We start from the raw sequence: 22,105 nt of genomic DNA, 5'->3' as shown, positions 1-22,105 counted from the left end.
AGCATGCATTTTTCCGGGAGCCAGTTTGTTCCTATTCCCGGAAAAAGAAGCGAAATGCTCATTCTTCAGGCTACTTCACCTTGCGATTCAGGACTCGTTCACATCTGCGTCTGGTCTCCATTCTGCAGGTTTCCGTTTTCTTCACAAAACAGAGGCAGGAGATGGAAAAGTTCTGCATGCAGAAGACAGAAACCACAGAACGGAGATCGAACGCTAGTGTGAACCTAGAGTCAGCCTGAAGACATTCCTTCCTCCCGACTAGACCCATTCATTGGGCCTAATCCTGAGCAGAGTGTGCGACTGCAGTGCTCCGGGTGCAGTGCTCCGGCATTCAGTCGCGGCTGCCCGGTGAACTTGCCGTGTGAACTTACCCTTACAATATAAATTCTAAAACTATCATCACCACAATTAAATACATTTTCCAGAGACTGTATATGAGACATTTTTTTAATTTCAGTGAAACAAAGATCTATTTCAGTACTGGATTATTAGCGGTAAAATAATCTAATCAATGACTTTATCTATTTTAATTTTGAAGTCAATGTGTTTTATATGTCATATAGTAAAAACTATCACCGTAGAGCAAATATTTATTATATACAAACATGAAAATGATTTTGATTTAGTAATGACTTTTACTAAAGATCTGTACTAGACAGATTTCCTAGAATTTGTATAGCGGTTCCGTTGCGGTTAAAGGTAGCTGTCAGTAATTCAATATTTTGCAATGCCCTTTGTCATATTAAGCTATCATATTTTTGCTTTTGACCAAATGACTCCTATTTGCACCTGACATTTATCTTTTACATTTTCTCTACTTCACATCTAGAAGGATAATAAATCATGAGTAAAATGTTAGTTCATTAAAACCATAACATTTTCTCTCCTCTTCATTTAACCTCCTCTTAACTTTGCTAGAACCCTTCAACAACAAAAAGGTCAGCCGAAACATTAAACATTCCATTTGTTAGCATTATTACAGCCTTTGACTCTGCATGGGTTACAAAGTTACCACATAACTCTTTACATTTGTGGCTAAAGACTTCTTTCTGTTCCTTATAATAAACCATTAGTAACCACAGATCATGACTTCCAAAGAAAATTGAAGTATGACAAGTACAGCATTCTATAAATTGAGCTTCATTATGTTTTATGATCCACTGAGTTAAAATGTAATATAAGTCAATGGCTTGGCAAGCTCTCAATGGTTTTAGCTCATTTGGCAAAAGCTACAATAGGAAAGTTAAAATTTGTACACAAAATAAAAGTAATGCATACCTTGAAACCCAAGGGTGATGGTATCCGTGTACAAACCTAAGATAAATGTAATGTTAATGTAATAATATTTTTTACTTTTAATAACTAGCAGGCTGCAAAATGATGTTTTCCCATAGCACATCTGAGAAGTGACCATACTTCAAAAAAATAAACTGGCTCTATCTATAGTAGGAATTTGTGTGAATATAATGATACTAGTAGAATACCCGCAGCTTCGGTCGCGGAAAATATGTTAAATTGTTGGTTATGCTAAAGTCAAATTTTCAGTGTCACACATAAATTGACATTTTTCAGAGCTACAGTAAATCTTTTTTTCCACTTTAAATTTTTGTTATTTTGGCATTTCACAAATTTGTTGTAACATTGATGTGAACAACAACTTTTTTTAATTTCAACATTTTTATTGATTTTATATATTCAATATACATTATGTAGTATAAACTATTACAACTATTTTTTTAACAATTTTTTTAAATAAAAATTTTAATTTATGCACCTTACACAAACATATAAAACATTTACACCCAATTAACAACATAGTACAACCCTTCCCCCTCCTTCCAGTGTAATCTATAAGTATTTCACAGACAAAAGAGTAAAATTAATTTACAGTTATACAACTATCTATTGTGGTTGCTTTTTGGTAAACAATGTTTTTGGTTTTACCTTCAGGTGCATACATGTATATGAAAAGATTTTGGGGTTGCCCACTCTAGAGCAAGCAACATACAACTGTCCATGTGAAAAACACGGGCTCTCCAAATTAATGCCGGCTACTTTCAGTGATTGACCTTGTTCTTTGTTTAGGGTAAGTTCACATGGGGTTTTTTGGACCATAACCTGAGGCGGTCCATAATACAGATAGCTGCGACTGGATGCCGCGCAATGAACCGGCTTCCAGTCGCGCACTCTGCTCCAGATTAGACCCAAATGAATGAGCCCAAATGAATGAGCCCATTGATTTCATAGGGAGCTGTCTTTTTGGTCAGGATTTTGAGGTGGATACGGCCTCAAAATCCTAACCAAAAAACCCCATGTGAACTTACCATTAGGCCGGGGCCCCACGGACACGTTGCGATTTGCCCGCGACGGAAATGCCTCAGGAAAAATCGCAGCATATCACAGTACTTGCAAAGTGGATGGGATTTGTGCGAATCCCATCCCCATTTTGCAGAAAAAATCGCAGAACGGACACGCTGCGATTTCCAAAACCGTTGGGTTTTCAAAATAGCAGCATGTCAATTATATCTACGGAAATGCCGGCGGCTTTCCCGTAGATATAATTGTAACAGAAAGTCCGCAGAGGAAAACTCTGTGAACTTTCTGTTCTAAGTGCTGTGAGAAGCCACAGTTCAAGCCACAGTTGTTCCCACAGCACTTTAGTGCTGCGTTTCCGGCCCGTGCTTTAAAGTCATAGTAAATGCAAGATGGTTTGGGAACTGCAGACACTTAAAATTGAAGGGCATGTCGCTTGGTAGCAACACCTGACACTGATAAGAGATATAAAAGGATGAATAATAAATACAGAGCAGCCCTCACACAGTATTAGGGTCCATTCACACGGAGGAAAATTACGCTGTATTTGGCACTGAATTTGAACTCTTACTATGACGTGAAGGAGCTGACATCTCAGTAACGAAACCGCCTCACAGGCAGACTTGTGTAGTTGCCCATAGCAACCAATCAGAGCTCAGCTTTCACTTTACCTCAGCAGCTTCAGTGATGAAAGCTCCCTGTATAATAAGCAATAATAACAATCTTACTATCAGGAAGTTTTCACCTGACCAATATGGCTGCTCAGTGAGGCTGTTTGCCCACTACAGTATTTTTCATGGGTCTCTGGGCCGTGGATTCTACAGCTCCATAGACTTCTATGGAGCTGCAAAATTCACAGCTTTGTGCACAAAGAAGTTTATGGAACCACCAAATCCATGGCCTTGAGGCCCATGAAAAATACTGTAGTGTGCAAGCAACCACTAAGGATACCAGGTGTGTTTTGTCAGGCGTGCATGTATGTATGTGCGCACATGTGTGGTCCATGTTTGTGTCTATGCATGCGTGTTATCCATGGGTATGTATGCATCTGTGCATGCACGTTTGTGGTCCATGTATATGTATGCGCGCATGTGATCCATGTGTTTGTGCGTGTGCAGTTCAAGTGTCTATGTGTTCAGTAGTTGTGTGTGCTCTGTTCGCCCGTCTGTATATTGTGCATCCATTCGAGTGTGTTTGCGTGCATGCGTGTGGTGTGCATGTGCTATTTATGGGGTGGTGTTGTGGTATTTATGGGGTGGTGTTGTGGTATTTGTGGGGTGGTGTTTGTGTTGTGTGTGTCTAGAGTGCTCAGGTGTTTGTGTGGTGTGTTGTGGCATTTGGCATTGTGGTGTTGTACTTGTGGTTGGTGTATGTGTGATGTTTATATGGGGCCCAAATCTCATGACAGGAGGACACTAGCGAGATGTAACATGCACAGTATTCTGCTCCTGTGGGTGGAGAGGGGGCGTGCCAAATTTCAGCCAAATCGGAGAACTGTGGATTTGTATAGAGCAGACCACTACAGAATTTGAGTTTTATATATATAGATTTTCAGACTTGTAGTCTTTGTAATGCAAAAAATGACTTTCTGCAGAGGGATAAATGGTTTTTTTTTTCAATTACTTTTCATTGCTGTTTTTGTGTTCTATGATAATATATCACACTGTAGCAATTTATCCTGCTGCAAAAGTTGCCTAAACTATCCTACATTTGTAACTGGATTAAACCTGAAGAGGAAGAGGGATCTTTGGAACAGTCATAAACCTTTCTAGGACTGGCAAGTCTAACAATAACACAATGAAAGAGAAAAAAGAAAAAAATATCAATGAAGTATGCCTCAACACATAACTATGGAAACAGAAAAAATTACTAGGAAGAAACAAAAACTAAAGTTTTTGGATTGACCTACTCGAATCCCTGAACTGAGTCCACCTGAGGGACACCTGGCGGACCCCATTATAATCTATGAGGACCGCAGGTAACCACTGTTTTACAGACAGGCTCGCCATCCACTGATGGACCCGAATGATGAAGAGCCCGAGGCAAATTTGAACCTAGCCTAACTTGACTCCTGCCCCAAATTAATTACTGATTCAATTTAAACCACTTACTATACAACCAAATTGGACAGGCCAATAATACACATAAAAGTTGGAGTAACCCAACCATTTTTAATAGATAGCTGGATAATCAACAGCTGACAGTTCCCTTTACAATTACAATATAGACAATATCCTTTGCTGATTATGTTCTGCTAATTGTTTAATGTTTCATTGTTTTAATGTTCACTGTTGTTCATTTTTGAAGACTGAATTGACTTAATTTCTTGCAACACTGACTGAGTTTCCTCATTCCAGCTTATATTTTCTTAACGTCAGTTACTGCCCTGTGTTTTAGAAAATTGAATCAAAATCAATGAAATGCAATTATTGTGCTAATTAATTTTATTAATTAGTGGTTCTTTATTCACCCATGCATGTGAGAGTGCAACATTTCAGCTAACTGTATGGAGTTTTTCTCAGATACGAGAAAAGCTCTACAAAGTGATCTGATTCATTACATTGTAACATGCATACATACTTTTACTACACTGCATTTGGATGCTACATTTTTGGGGGAATTGTTCCAGGATGAAGAACTGGATCTCTGACTTTGATATCTATCTGGGTTACTACACATCTATGGAAGAATTTATCATGCTATCTATGCCGTTTTACATACGTGAGTTAAAGGAGTTGTCCCATCTCAAGGATCCTATTTTTTGACCCTATGACTTTTCCTAACTATATTGCTTTAGAAAAGGAGCTTTGTTTGCCTGCTATGTGAACTTATTCCTCCCATTGTTAACACAATGTTACCATACCTATGGACCTATAGGACAAGCGATATCACTCACTGCTCTGCAGGCAGGACAATCAGTTCAGCTAATTGCAGTTTTGCTTATAAAGCCCGGTCTGTTATCCCTGTATGTAAACACACAGATAACACTGAGTCCTTCTCTACAATCATGTGCATATTTTATGACCTGCATAAGTATTGTAATACCTCAATGTCCCGTTCAGCAGGGAGGGGGGATGAGAAATACAGGAAGTGAAAAGAAAAGACTTCAGGCAGACTGCTGAAATAGTGAGATGGGAAAATCCCTTTAATGATGTGCATCTATTATAATTTATTTATTGTTATACTTGTATAGCACCATGACATTCCACAGTGCTTTACAGACATTGTCAGTCACTGTCCCATATAGGGCTCACAATGTACATTCCGTATCAGCATGGGAGTTAATCCACACAAGCACAGGGAGAACATACAATCTCCTTGCAGATTTTGTCCTCAGCAGGATTTAAACCCAGGACGCCAGTGCTGCAAGGCTGCAGCACTAACCACTGATCCATCATCCACCATACATATTTATTAAAACTCAAGCCAAAAAACTTGCATGAGTTACATAGGAAATCTACCCCAGTTTATTCCCATTCTGGGGCACCCAATTTATTAAGAGTCCGGAGTGGATGCCTCACATCAGTCAGGGTCTTTATTAAGACTAGCATAAGAAACGACAGTCTCAATAAATTCCCTCTTTGTATTAAGCCAGGTACCACAAACTGAGCAAGTATGCAAGCTGGGAAGTGTAGTTTCAGAACAGCTGATGTGTCAAGGTTGCTGATACCGGTATTAAATGATAACAGAGAACGTTACTTAATGGAACTATACGTAACATGTCTTTACACAGGCCTAATAAATAACAACAAAAATTCTACTACAATAAGATCAGATCTCTGCAGTTTCGATTGTAGTATGACGCTCTATGGCTGTAGATTCTGCTGCTTGGCTATGCAGTATACAATGTCATGTTTGGAGTATTGTATTATTCTGCTTTCCTTCTGAGCAATGTAAAATTAATTAGTAGTCATGTTCTTATGTCATTTGCACAAACATCTTCTTTTCTAATAGATGAATGAACTTATTTGCTACGAAAAACTATTTTTGTCTCAGTTGCTTTCATTTCTTGTTATGACAGGTGCATCCAACAAGGATGAGTTCTCATATGATGCTTGTTTTTCGCTCATAAATTTAAGAGGACTGGTTATTTCATTGAAATATTTATCAATCTGCCAAAGAACCTGCTTGTGGGAGTCATATTTCTGTCACTCCACTTCTTCATCCTGGCTTTACAGCACATATTGTAGACCCATGTTTTGTGATCAATGAAGCTATACTATGGAACGTTCAATCCAGTACATACAGAAATAGCACAGTAATAGGGTCATAGCTTCAGATTTGCTGAGAAACTTTAACTGTTTAAATTCAGCAAATAAGTTCCTTTGAGAGTAAGTATAGTAAACATAAATTTAGCTTATACCTCTTCATGTGGATTATAACCAAGGAATTTATGCAGCCAATTATTTGATATATCTACCTCTCCATTCTCTTAAAGTTGGCCGCTGATTTTCCAACAGGAAATAAGTCACTGCCAGAGGTGTCCTTACTAGAGATGAGCGAACAGTGTTCTATCGAACTCATGTTCGATCGGATATTAGGCTGTTCGGCATGTTCGAATCGAATCGAACACCGCGTGGTAAAGTGCGCCATTACTCGATTCCCCTCCCACCTTCCCTGGCGCCTTTTTTGCTCCAATAACAGCGCAGGGTAGGTGGGACAGGAACTACGACACCGGTGACGTTGAAAAAAGTAGGCAAAACCCATTGGCTGCCGAAAACATGTGACCTCTAATTTAAAAGAACAGCGCCGCCCAGGTTCGCGTCATTCTGAGCTTGCAATTCACCGAGGACGGAGGTTTCCGTCCAGCTAGCTAGGGCTTAGATTCTGGGTAGGCAGGGACAGGCTAGGATAGGAAGGAGAAGACAACCAACAGCTCTTGTAAGAGCTAAATTCCAGGGAGAAGCTTGTCAGTGTAACGTGGCACTGACGGGCTCAATCGCCGCAACCCAGCTTTCCCAGGATCCTGAATGGAATACACTGTCAGTGTATTCCCGTATACCCGATATATACCCCGATACCCGTTCCAACGGTGTGCCCCCCCACCTTCACCCCAGAAATACCCTGCAAGTCCCCTAGCAATAGAATTGGGGCTATATACACCCACAATTTTTACTACTGGTATACAGTGCCATTGTCTGACTGGGAATTCAAAGAATATATTGGGAATACAAATACCCTCATTTCTTGCTACTGCCATATAGTGCCAGTTTCTGACTGGTAATTCAAAGAATATATTGGGGTTACGTGCACCCACAATTTTTACTACTGGTATACAGTGCCATTGTCTGACTGGGAATTCAAAGAATATATTGGGAATACAAATACCCTCATTTCTTGCTACTGCCATATAGTGCCAGTGTCTGACTGGGAATTCAAAGAATATATTGGGGTTACGTGCACCCACAATTTTTACTACTGGTATACAGTGCCATTGTCTGACTGGGAATTCAAAGAATATATTGGGAATACAAATACCCTCATTTCTTGCTACTGCCATATAGTGCCAGTGTCTGACTGGGAATTCAAAGAATATATTGGGGTTACGTGCACCCACAATTTTTACTACTGGTATACAGTGCCATTGTCTGACTGGGAATTCAAAGAGTATATTGGGAATACAAATACCCTCATTTCTTGCTACTGCCATATAGTGCCAGTTTCTGACTGGGAATTCAAAGAATATATTGGGGTTACGTGCACCCACAATTTTTACTACTGGTATACAGTGCCATTGTCTGACTGGGAATTCAAAGAATATATTGGGGTTATAAATACCCTCATTTCTTGCTACTGCCATATAGTGCCAGTTTCTGACTGGTAATTCAAAGAATATATTGGGGTTACGTGCACCCACAATTTTTACTACTGGTATACAGTGCCATTGTCTGACTGGGAATTCAAAGAGTATATTGGGAATACAAATACCCTCATTTCTTGCTACTGCCATATAGTGCCAGTTTCTGACTGGGAATTCAAAGAATATATTGGGGTTACGTGCACCCACAATTTTTACTACTGGTATACAGTGCCATTGTCTGACTGGGAATTCAAAGAATATATTGGGGTTATAAATACCCTCATTTCTTGCTACTGCCATATAGTGCCAGTTTCTGACTGGTAATTCAAAGAATATATTGGGGTTACGTGCACCCACAATTTTTACTACTGGTATACAGTGCCATTGTCTGACTGGGAATTCAAAGAGTATATTGGGAATACAAATACCCTCATTTCTTGCTACTGCCATATAGTGCCAGTTTCTGACTGGGAATTCAAAGAATATATTGGGGTTACGTGCACCCACAATTTTTACTACTGGTATACAGTGCCATTGTCTGACTGGGAATTCAAAGAGTATATTGGGAATACAAATACCCTCATTTCTTGCTACTGCCATATAGTGCCAGTTTCTGACTGGGAATTCAAAGAATATATTGGGGTTACGTGCACCCACAATTTTTACTACTGGTATACAGTGCCATTGTCTGACTGGGAATTCAAAGAATATATTGGGGTTATAAATACCCTCATTTCTTGCTACTGCCATATAGTGCCAGTTTCTGACTGGTAATTCAAAGAATATATTGGGGTTACGTGCACCCACAATTTTTACTACTGGTATACAGTGCCATTGTCTGACTGGGAATTCAAAGAGTATATTGGGAATACAAATACCCTCATTTCTTGCTACTGCCATATAGTGCCAGTTTCTGACTGGGAATTCAAAGAATATATTGGGGTTACGTGCACCCACAATTTTTACTACTGGTATACAGTGCCATTGTCTGACTGGGAATTCAAAGAATATATTGGGGTTATAAATACCCTCATTTCTTGCTACTGCCATATAGTGCCAGTTTCTGACTGGTAATTCAAAGAATATATTGGGGTTACGTGCACCCACAATTTTTACTACTGGTATACAGTGCCATTGTCTGACTGGGAATTCAAAGAGTATATTGGGCATACAAATACCCTCATTTCTTGCTACTGCCATATAGTGCCAGTTTCTGACTGGGAATTCAAAGAATATATTGGGGTTACGTGCACCCACAATTTTTACTACTGGTATACAGTGCCATTGTCTGACTGGGAATTCAAAGAATATATTGGGAATACAAATACCCTCATTTCTTGCTACTGCCATATAGTGCCAGTGTCTGACTGGGAATTCAAAGAATATATTGGGGTTACGTGCACCCACAATTTTTACTACTGGTATACAGTGCCATTGTCTGACTGGGAATTCAAAGAGTATATTGGGAATACAAATACCCTCATTTCTTGCTACTGCCATATAGTGCCAGTTTCTGACTGGGAATTCAAAGAATATATTGGGGTTACGTGCACCCACAATTTTTACTACTGGTATACAGTGCCATTGTCTGACTGGGAATTCAAAGAGTATATTGGGAATACAAATACCCTCATTTCTTGCTACTGCCATATAGTGCCAGTTTCTGACTGGGAATTCAAAGAATATATTGGGGTTACGTGCACCCACAATTTTTACTACTGGTATACAGTGCCATTGTCTGACTGGGAATTCAAAGAATATATTGGGGTTATAAATACCCTCATTTCTTGCTACTGCCATATAGTGCCAGTTTCTGACTGGTAATTCAAAGAATATATTGGGGTTACGTGCACCCACAATTTTTACTACTGGTATACAGTGCCATTGTCTGACTGGGAATTCAAAGAGTATATTGGGAATACAAATACCCTCATTTCTTGCTACTGCCATATAGTGCCAGTTTCTGACTGGGAATTCAAAGAATATATTGGGGTTACGTGCACCCACAATTTTTACTACTGGTATACAGTGCCATTGTCTGACTGGGAATTCAAAGAATATATTGGGGTTATAAATACCCTCATTTCTTGCTACTGCCATATAGTGCCAGTTTCTGACTGGTAATTCAAAGAATATATTGGGGTTACGTGCACCCACAATTTTTACTACTGGTATACAGTGCCATTGTCTGACTGGGAATTCAAAGAGTATATTGGGAATACAAATACCCTCATTTCTTGCTACTGCCATATAGTGCCAGTTTCTGACTGGGAATTCAAAGAATATATTGGGGTTACGTGCACCCACAATTTTTACTACTGGTATACAGTGCCATTGTCTGACTGGGAATTCAAAGAATATATTGGGGTTATAAATACCCTCATTTCTTGCTACTGCCATATAGTGCCAGTTTCTGACTGGTAATTCAAAGAATATATTGGGGTTACGTGCACCCACAATTTTTACTACTGGTATACAGTGCCATTGTCTGACTGGGAATTCAAAGAGTATATTGGGAATACAAATACCCTCATTTCTTGCTACTGCCATATAGTGCCAGTTTCTGACTGGTAATTCAAAGAATATATTGGGGTTACGTGCACCCACAATTTTTACTACTGGTATACAGTGCCATTGTCTGACTGGGAATTCAAAGAGTATATTGGGAATACAAATACCCTCATTTCTTGCTACTGCCATATAGTGCCAGTGTCTGACTGGGAATTCAAAGAATATATTGGGGTTACGTGCACCCACAATTTTTACTACTGGTATACAGTGCCAATTTCTAACTAGGAATTCAAAATGCGCAAGGCTCCCGGAAAGGGACGTGGACAAGGCCGTGGGCGAGGTCGGGGGAATGGTTCTGGGGAGCAAGGTAGCAGTGAAGCCACAGGGAGTCCCGTGCCTACTCCTGTGGGGCAGCAAGCATTGCGCCACTCCACAGTGCCAGGGTTGCTTGCCACATTAACTAAACTGCAGGGTACAAACCTTAGTAGGCCCGAGAACCAGGAACAGGTCTTGCAATGGCTGTCAGAGAACGCTTACAGCACATTGTCCAGCAGCCAGTCAGACTCTGCCTCCTCTCCTCCTATTACCCAACAGTCTTGTCTTCCTTCCTCCCAAAATTCCGAAGCTTTACAGAACAATAACCCAAACTGTCCCTGCTCCCCAGAGCTGTTCTCCGCTCCTTTCATTGTCCCTCAACCTGCCTCTCCACGTCACGATTCCACGAACCTAACAGAGGAGCATCTGTGTCCAGATGCTCAAACACTAGAGTCTCCTCCATCTCCGTTCGATTTGGTGGTGGATGACCAGCAACCCACCCTCATCGACGATGATGTGACGCAGTTGCCGTCAGGGCATCCAGTTGACCGGCGCATTGTGCGGGAGGAGGAGATGAGACAGGAGTTGGAAGAGGAAGTGGTGGATGATGAGGACACTGACCCGACCTGGACAGGGGGGATGTCAAGCGGGGAAAGTAGTGTGGATGTTGAGGCAGGTGCAGCACCAAAAAGGGTAGCTAGAGGCAGAGGCAGAGGTCAGCAGCTTAGGCGAAGCCAGGCCACACCCGGAATCTCCCAAGATGTTCCAGTTCGTACCCAGCCCCGAAAAACTCCCACCTCGAGGGCACGTTTCTCGAAGGTGTGGAGTTTTTTCAAGGAATGCGCCGAGGACAGATATAGTGTTGTCTGCACAATTTGCCTCTCGAAATTGATTAGGGGCTCTGAGAAGAGCAACCTGTCCACCACTTCAATGCGCCGTCATTTGGAATCCAAGCACTGGAATCAGTGGCAGGCAGCAACGGCAGGACAAAGGCCGCCTGCCGTTCACGCCACTGCCACTGCCTCTGCCTCTGCCTCTGCCACTGCCACTGCTGACTGTGCTGGCGATGCACTCCAGAGGATGAGCCAGGACACCACTTCATCTGCCTCCGCCACTTTGTTGACTTCTACCTCATCCTCCCCTGGTCCTGTCTTATCTCCTTCTCCTGCACCATCAAAGGCACCATCAGGCGTTTCTTTACAACAACCCACCATCTCTCAGACATTGGAGCGGCGGCAGAAATACACTGCTAACCACCCACACGCGCAAGCCTTGAACGCCAACATCGCTAAACTGCTGGCCCAGGAGATGTTGGCGTTCCGGCTTGTTGAAACTCCCGCCTTCCTGGACCTGATGGCAACTGCGGCACCTCGCTATGCCGTCCCTAGCCGTCACTACTTCTCCCGGTGTGCCGTCCCCGCCTTGCACCAGCACGTGTCACTCAACATCAGGCGGGCCCTTAGTTCCGCGCTTTGCACAAAGGTCCACTTGACCACCGACGCGTGGACAAGTGCATGCGGACAGGGACGCTACATTTCACTGACGGCACACTGGGTGAATGTAGTTGAGGCTGGGACTGCTTCCCAAACTGGCCCGGTGTACCTCGTCTCCCCGCCTAACATTCCTGGCAGGGACACGAGAAGAACACCCCCCTCCTCCTCCTCCTCTACCGCCTCCTCCTCCGCCACCGCCTCCTCCTCCGCCACCGCCTCCTCCTCCGCTGTTAGATTGACCCCAGCTACGAGTTGGAAACGTTGCAGCACTGGCGTTGGTAGACGTCAGCAGGCTGTGCTGAAGCTGATCAGCTTGGGGGACAGACAGCACACTGCCTCCGAGGTGAGGGATGCCCTCCTCGATGAGACGGCAATATGGTTTGAGCCGCTGCACCTGGGCCCAGGCATGGTCGTTTGTGATAACGGCCGGAACCTGGTAGCAGCTCTGGAGCTTGCCGGACTCCAACATGTTCCATGCCTGGCCCACGTCTTCAACCTAGTGGTGCAACGTTTCCTAAAGAGCTACCCCAATGTTCCAGAGCTACTGGTGAAAGTGCGGCGCATGTGCGCCCACTTTCGCAAGTCGACAGTAGCCGCTGCTAGCTTAAAATCTCTCCAGCAACGCCTGCATGTGCCACAACACCGGCTTTTGTGCGACGTCCCCACACGCTGGAACTCAACGTTTCAGATGTTGAATAGAGTGGTTGAGCAGCAGAGACCTTTGATGGAATACCAGCTACAAAACCCTAGGGTGCCACAAAGTCAGCTGCCTCAGTTTCACATCCATGAGTGGCCATGGATGAGAGACCTTTGTGACATCCTACGGGTCTTTGAGGAGTCCACAAGGAGGGTGAGCTCTGAGGATGCGATGGTGAGCCTTACAATCCCGCTCTTGTGTGTTCTGAGAGAATCCCTGATTGACATCAGGGATAACTCAGATCACACAGAGGAGTTAGGGATAGCATCCGATCCGTCACAGCTGGAGAGTAGGTCCACACATCTGTCCGCTTCACTGCGTTTAATGGAGGAGGAGGAGGAGGAGGAGGAGGAGGAAGAAGAGTTGTCCGATGATGTGATGGTGATACAGGAGGCTTCCGGGCAACTTCGAATCGTCCCATTGTTGCAGCGCGGATGGGTAGACATGGAGGATGAGGAGGAAATGGAGATTGAACTTTCCGGTGGGGCCAGAGGAGTCATGCCAACTAACACTGTGGCAGACATGGCTGAGTTCATGTTGGGGTGCTTTACAACCGACAAGCGTATTGTCAAAATCATGGAGGACAACCAGTACTGGATCTTTGCTATCCTTGACCCCCGGTATAAAAACAACATCTCGTCTTTTATTCCGGTAGAGGGGAGGGCCAATCGCATCAATGCTTGCCACAGGCAATTGGTGCAGAATATGATGGAGATGTTTCCAGCATGTGACGTTGGCGGCAGGGAGGGCAGTTCCTCCAGTAGGCAACCAAGTTCTCACCGGTCCACACAAACGAGGGGCACACTGTCTAAGGTCTGGGACACCTTGATGGCACCCCCTCGCCAAAGTGCCGCCACGGAGGGTCCTAGTGTCACCAGGCGTGAGAAGTATAGGCGCATGTTGCGGGAATACCTTTCCGACCCCTCTGCGCCCTACACGTATTGGGTGTCGAAGTTGGACCTGTGGCTTGAACTTGCCCTATATGCCTTGGAGGTGCTGTCCTGTCCTGCCGCCAGCGTCCTATCTGAGAGGGTGTTCAGTGCAGCCGGTGGCATCATCACTGACAAGCGCACCCGTCTGTCAGCTGAGAGTGCCGACCGGCTCACTTTGATAAAAATGAACCACCACTGGATAGAGCCTTCATTTTTGTGCCCACCTGTGTAAAGCACCCCAACATGAAACTCCATGTCTGTACTCAACCTCTCCAATTCCTCCGCATCCTCATACTCATCCACCATAAGCGTTGCACAATTCTGCTAATACTAGGCTCCCTCCAACATGATTTCCCCCAACTCTGCTGGTTAGAGGCTCCCTCCACCCTGATTTCCACCAACTCTGCTGGTTAGAGGCTCCCTCCACCCTGCTTTCCCACAACTCTGCTGGTTAGAGGCTCCTTCCACCATGAATTTGCCCAAACTGGGCTGTTTAGAGGCTCCCTCCACCATGAATTGGTCCAAACTGGGTTTTTTAGAGGCTCCCTCCACCATGAATTGGTCCAAACTGGGCTGGTTAGAGGCTCCCTCCACCATGAATTGGTCCAAACTGGGCTGGTTAGAGGCTCCCTCCACCATGAATTGGTCCAAACTGGGGTGGTTAGAGGCTCCCTCCACCATTAATTGGTCCAAACTGGGCAGGTTAGAGGCTCCCTCCACCATTAATTGGTCCAAACTGGGCTGGTTAGAGGCTCCCTCCACCATTAATTGGTCCAAACTGGGCTGGTTAGAGCCTCCCTCCACCATGAATTTGCCCAAACTGGGCTGTTTAGAGGCTCCCTCCACCATGAATTTGCCCAAACTGGGCTGGTTAGAGGCTCCCTCCACCATGAATTGGTCCAAACTGGGGTTTTTAGAGGCTCCCTCCACCATGAATTGGTCCAAACTTGGCTGTTTAGAGGCTCCCTCCACCATGAATTGGTCCAAACTGGGGTGGTTAGAGGCTCCCTCCACCATTAATTGGTCCAAACTGGGCTGGTTAGAGGCTCCCTCCACAATTAATTGGTCCAAACTGGGCTAATTAGAGGCTCCCTCCACCATGAATTGGTCCAAACTGGGTTTTTTAGAGGCTCCCTCCACCATGAATTTGCCCAAACTGGGCTGTTTAGAGGCTCCCTCCACCATGAATTGGTCCAAACTGGGCTGGTTAGAGGCTCCCTCCACCATGAATTTCCCAAAACTTGGCTGTTTAGAGGCTCCCTCCACCATTAATTGGTCCAAACTGGGCTGGTTAGAGGCTCCCTCCACCATGAATTTGCCCAAACTGGGCTGTTTAGAGGCTCCCTCCACCATGAATTTGCCCAAACTGGGCTGGTTAGAGGCTCCCTCCACCATGAATTGGTCCAAACTGGGGTTTTTAGAGGCTCCCTCCACCATGAATTGGTCCAAACTTGGCTGTTTAGAGGCTCCCTCCACCATGAATTGGTCCAAACTGGGGTGGTTAGAGGCTCCCTCCACCATTAATTGGTCCAAACTGGGCTGGTTAGAGGCTCCCTCCACCATTAATTGGTCCAAACTGGGCTGGTTAGAGGCTCCCTCCACCATGAATTTGCCCAAACTGGGCTGTTTAGAGGCTCCCTCCACCATGAATTTGCCCAAACTGGGCTGGTTAGAGGCTCCCTCCACCATGAATTGGTCCAAACTGGGGTTTTTAGAGGCTCCCTCCACCATGAATTGGTCCAAACTTGGCTGTTTAGAGGCTCCCTCCACCATGAATTGGTCCAAACTGGGGTGGTTAGAGGCTCCCTCCACCATTAATTGGTCCAAACTGGGCTGGTTAGAGGCTCCCTCCACAATTAATTGGTCCAAACTGGGCTAATTAGAGGCTCCCTCCACCATGAATTGGTCCAAACTGGGTTTTTTAGAGGCTCCCTCCACCATGAATTTGCCCAAACTGGGCTGTTTAGAGGCTCCCTCCACCATGAATTGGTCCAAACTGGGCTGGTTAGAGGCTCCCTCCACCATGAATTTCCCAAAACTTGGCTGTTTAGAGGCTCCCTCCACCATTAATTGGTCCAAACTGGGCTGGTTAGAGGCTCCCTCCACCATGAATTTGCCCAAACTGGGCTGTTTAGAGGCTCCCTCCACCATGAATTTGCCCAAACTGGGCTGGTTAGAGGCTCCCTCCACCATGAATTGGTCCAAACTGGGGTTTTTAGAGGCTCCCTCCACCATGAATTGGTCCAAACTTGGCTGTTTAGAGGCTCCCTCCACCATGAATTGGTCCAAACTGGGGTGGTTAGAGGCTCCCTCCACCATTAATTGGTCCAAACTGGGCTGGTTAGAGGCTCCCTCCACCATTAATTGGTCCAAACTGGGCTGGTTAGAGGCTCCCTCCACCATGAATTTGCCCAAACTGGGCTGTTTAGAGGCTCCCTCCACCATGAATTTGCCCAAACTGGGCTGGTTAGAGGCTCCCTCCACCATGAATTGGTCCAAACTGGGGTTTTTAGAGGCTCCCTCCACCATGAATTGGTCCAAACTTGGCTGTTTAGAGGCTCCCTCCACCATGAATTGGTCCAAACTGGGGTGGTTAGAGGCTCCCTCCACCATTAATTGGTCCAAACTGGGCTGGTTAGAGGCTCCCTCCACCATTAATTGGTCCAAACTGGGCTGGTTAGAGGCTCCCTCCACCATGAATTTGCCCAAACTGGGCTGTTTAGAGGCTCCCTCCACCATGAATTTGCCCAAACTGGGCTGGTTAGAGGCTCCCTCCACCATGAATTGGTCCAAACTGGGGTTTTTAGAGGCTCCCTCCACCACGAATTGGTCCAAACTTGGCTGTTTAGAGGCTCCCTCCACCATGAATTGGTCCAAACTGGGGTGGTTAGAGGCTCCCTCCACCATTAATTGGTCCAAACTGGGCTGGTTAGAGGCTCCCTCCACAATTAATTGGTCCAAACTGGGCTAATTAGAGGCTCCCTCCACCATGAATTGGTCCAAACTGGGTTTTTTAGAGGCTCCCTCCACCATGAATTTGCCCAAACTGGGCTGTTTAGAGGCTCCCTCCACCATGAATTGGTCCAAACTGGGCTGGTTAGAGGCTCCCTCCACCATGAATTTCCCAAAACTTGGCTGTTTAGAGGCTCCCTCCACCATTAATTGGTCCAAACTGGGCTGGTTAGAGGCTCCCTCCACCATGAATTGGTCCAAACTGGGGTTTTTAGAGGCTCCCTCCACCATGAATTGGTCCAAACTTGTCTGTTTAGAGGCTCCCTCCACCATGAATTGGTCCAAACTGGGGTGGTTAGAGGCTCCCTCCACCATTAATTGGTCCAAACTGGGCTGGTTAGAGGCTCCCTCCACCATTAATTGGTCCAAACTGGGCTGGTTAGAGGCTCCCTCCACCATGAATTTGCCCAAACTGGGCTGTTTAGAGGCTCCCTCCACCATGAATTTGCCCAAACTGGGCTGGTTAGAGGCTCCCTCCACCATGAATTGGTCCAAACGGGTTTTTAGAGGCTCCCTTCACCATGAATTGGTCCAAACTTGGCTGTTTAGAGGCTCCCTCCACCATGAATTGGTCCAAACTGGGGTGGTTAGAGGCTCCCTCCACCATTAATTGGTCCAAACTGGGCTGGTTAGAGGCTCCCTCCACCATTAATTGGTCCAAACTGGGCTGGTTAGAGGCTCCCTCCACCATGAATTGGTCCAAACTGGGGTTTTTAGAGGCTCCCTCCACCATGAATTGGTCCAAACTTGGCTGTTTAGAGGCTCCCTCCACCATTAATTGGTCCAAACTGGGCTGGTTAGAGGCTCCCTCCACCATGAATTTGCCCAAACTGGGCTGTTTAGAGGCTCCCTCCACCATGAATTTGCCCAAACTGGGCTGGTTAGAGGCTCCCTCCACCATGAATTGGTCCAAACTGGGGTTTTTAGAGGCTCCCTCCACCATGAATTGGTCCAAACTTGGCTGTTTAGAGGCTCCCTCCACCATGAATTGGTCCAAACTGGGGTGGTTAGAGGCTCCCTCCAGCATTAATTGGTCCAAACTGGGCTGGTTAGAGGCTCCCTCCACCATTAATTGGTCCAAACTGGGCTGGTTAGAGGCTCCCTCCACCATGAATTGGTCCAAACTGGGGTTTTTAGAGGCTCCCTCCACCATGAATTGGTCCAAACTTGGCTGTTTAGAGGCTCCCTCCACCATGAATTGGTCCAAACTGGGGTGGTTAGAGGCTCCCTCCACCATTAATTGGTCCAAACTGGGCTGGTTAGAGGCTCCCTCCACCATTAATTGGTCCAAACTGGGCTGGTTAGAGGCTCCCTCCACCATGAATTTGCCCAAACTGGGCTGTTTAGAGGCTCCCTCCACCATGAATTTGCCCAAACTGGGCTGGTTAGAGGCTCCCTCCACCATGAATTGGTCCAAACTGGGGTTTTTAGAGGCTCCCTCCACCATGAATTGGTCCAAACTTGGCTGTTTAGAGGCTCCCTCCACCATGAATTGGTCCAAACTGGGGTGGTTAGAGGCTCCCTCCACCATTAATTGGTCCAAACTGGGCTGGTTAGAGGCTCCCTCCACAATTAATTGGTCCAAACTGGGCTAATTAGAGGCTCCCTCCACCATGAATTGGTCCAAACTGGGTTTTTTAGAGGCTCCCTCCACCATGAATTTGCCCAAACTGGGCTGTTTAGAGGCTCCCTCCACCATGAATTGGTCCAAACTGGGCTGGTTAGAGGCTCCCTCCACCATTAATTTCCCAAAACTTGGCTGTTTAGAGGCTCCCTCCACCATTAATTGGTCCAAACTGGGCTGGTTAGAGGCTCCCTCCACCATGAATTGGTCCAAACTGGGGTTTTTAGAGGCTCCCTCCACCATGAATTGGTCCAAACTTGGCTGTTTAGAGGCTCCCTCCACCATGAATTGGTCCAAACTGGGGTGGTTAGAGGCTCCCTCCACCATTAATTGGTCCAAACTGGGCTGGTTAGAGGCTCCCTCCACCATTAATTGGTCCAAACTGGGCTGGTTAGAGGCTCCCTCCACCATGAATTTGCCCAAACTGGGCTGTTTAGAGGCTCCCTCCACCATGAATTTGCCCAAACTGGGCTGGTTAGAGGCTCCCTCCACCATGAATTGGTCCAAACGGGTTTTTAGAGGCTCCCTTCACCATGAATTGGTCCAAACTTGGCTGTTTAGAGGCTCCCTCCACCATGAATTGGTCCAAACTGGGGTGGTTAGAGGCTCCCTCCACCATTAATTGGTCCAAACTGGGCTGGTTAGAGGCTCCCTCCACCATTAATTGGTCCAAACTGGGCTGGTTAGAGGCTCCCTCCACCATGAATTGGTCCAAACTGGGGTTTTTAGAGGCTCCCTCCACCATGAATTGGTCCAAACTTGGCTGTTTAGAGGCTCCCTCCACCATTAATTGGTCCAAACTGGGCTGGTTAGAGGCTCCCTCCACCATGAATTGGTCCAAACTGGGTTTTTTAGAGGCTCCCTCCACCATGACTTTGCCCAAACTGGGCTGTTTAGAGGCTCCCTCCACCATGAATTGGTCCAAACTGGGTTTTTTAGAGGCTCCCTCCACCATGAATTGGTCCAAGCTGGGCTGGTTAGAGGCTCCCTCCACCATGAATTGGTCCAAACTGGGGTGGTTAGAGGCTCCCTCCACCATTAATTGGTCCAAACTGGGCTGGTTAGAGGCTCCCTCCACCATTAATTGGTCCAAACTGGGCTGGTTAGAGGCTCCCTCCACCATGAATTTGCCCAAACTGGGCTGGTTAGAGGCTCCCTCCACCATGAATTGGTCCAAACTGGGGTTTTTAGAGGCTCCCTCCACCATGAATTGGTCCAAACTGGGGTTTTTAGAGTCTCCCTCCACCATGAATTGGTCCAAACTGGGGTTTTTAGAGGCTCCCTCCACCATGAATTTGCCCAAACTCTGCTGGTTAGAGGCTCAATCCACCCTGATTTTCAAAACAAATGTTGGTGCCAACCTCAACTTACTACAAGGGCCAAATTCACTGCTGGTGACAAGCTCTCCTCACTGCAAGTGCCAAATACACATGTTTCAAGGTGTTTTCCTACTGTCAGAGAGGTGGTATTGAGTGTGTAAAGTGTGTAGTTGTTAGGCTGTGATGTTGGGGTAATAGAGGGTCTTTGGTGTGTTAGATGCCCCCAGACATGCTTCCCCTGCTGTCCCAGTGTCATTCCAGAGGTGTTGGCATCATTTCCTGGGGTGTCATAGTGGACTTGGTGACCCTCCAGACACGGATTTGGGTTTCCCCCTTAACGAGTATCTGTTCCCCATAGACTATAATGGGGTTCGAAACCCGTTCGAACACACGAACATTGAGCGGCTGTTCGAATCGAATTTCGAACCTCGAACATTTTAGTGTTCGCTCATCTCTAGTCCTTACCTCTATTGAGATCACACTCACCCTTGAGACAGCTTAGTGTGCATGTATATTGTATTGTATCGACACTTTATGTGGACTTTGGATTGCTTTTACTTGTCCAATCGATTTTGTAATCGTTCTTTTCATAGCACATTGGAGGATGTTTTTTATGCAAAATGTTTCCTTTTTTCCTGTTTCCTTTTTTGACAAACAATTGTATAACATGCTTTGTGCCACATTTATTAAAGTTTTTGTAATGGAACTGTAATGTCTCTTCCTGTTTGGGTCTCTGCCTCACCGTCTATTCGCACGCTGCAGTGCAGGAGGCTTGTTCAGTTTAATCCTTTGCTTAGAGTTTTGTGTTGCTCTGTGAACACTTCTCTATTACCTCTTCTCTGTAATTGAATATCCACCACACCCATTTCCTGCACCTCGTTTCCCTCTATTCTTCAAATAGTTAATCTTAGCCTTCCCTGTGTGACTGACAGCCTGTCTACCAATTAAGTCTGGGGCAGGCCCTGGGCTTCCTATATACAGGTCATCGGCCCACAAATATACTGTACTGTGCAGTACGTTTTTGTCCAATAAGGGTCATATATTTTATTCACTTTATCGACACTCCAATCTGTGGACCAGAGAGCGCAGACTTCCATTTCCAGCCATTGGCTTCCTTCCTTCAATTACTATCTGGTCCTTGGTGACCAGTCTGTGGATTCTGCAGCCACCTCAACCTCTATGCCTTCATTGGTGGTGTGACTCATTCACAACACCTGAAGGTGAGGGACCAACTGTTCCATTTCTCTGTACATTTTTATTTCCAACATCCATTGCAAACTCATCTACACTATAAGCACGCTCGGTGTTCTCCCCCTTTTTGTCTTGTTCTGTGTACACTTATTGAGAGAAGTGACCATCACCAAGTTGCTCCTGTCACTAGGACAGTGTGACACCTAGTTAGGGACAGGGGCTGGGTCAAGTTAAGGGCCCACTGTCTCTGTTTTTCCCTTCTTCCATTTTTCCAGTGGCACTATTGAATTGCTTTAGCAACTACCAATGCTCTTACAGGAACTTTAAAAATCATGCACAATACAGTATTCCTGGGGACATTACGCTGTTGATGTCCGACCCATCAATAGTCTTTATTAATTCAATTTTCTTTGGATAATCACTTCTTTTTGGTTGAACATTGATCAGTATTTCACTCAGGAGGTGGCATGCCCTTATTATTTGTATTTTGGTGTGTGTGTCGGTTGGGGACTTGATCCGGGCTCCTGTGTTCTGCTGGGGGTTTCTTTGCCACTGGACCATCGGTTTTGGTATTTGGTGTCAGTCCTCTGAGCATACTTGAGGTTCCAAGAATCGAACCTCAGGTCTTAATTATTTGCCACCAACCTATGGGAGGATTCTGGGGCCTTTATAAGGATGAGGGCAGCTCCACTAGTTGCTGGTTTCTGTGGTCCCAAACTAAAATTCGTGGCCCTGGGAAGATTAGTGTTTTGCTTGTTCTGCAACTGTCTAGGAAGGAGTTTGAGTGTTGTTTGTGTGTGAGTTTGATTTGTCCCTCCACATTTCTACTCTGCCCTGTCCTTCAGTTTTGTTTGCTTGGCACCATCTGGTTGTTTGAGGTGGGTTCCAGTTTATTTTG

Source organism: Leptodactylus fuscus, chromosome 2, assembly GCF_031893055.1.
Source record: "Leptodactylus fuscus isolate aLepFus1 chromosome 2, aLepFus1.hap2, whole genome shotgun sequence".
NCBI classification, from domain to species: Eukaryota; Metazoa; Chordata; class Amphibia; order Anura; family Leptodactylidae; genus Leptodactylus; species Leptodactylus fuscus.
The sequence above is the reverse complement of the archived record's forward strand: the minus strand, read 5'-3'. Positions refer to the sequence as shown.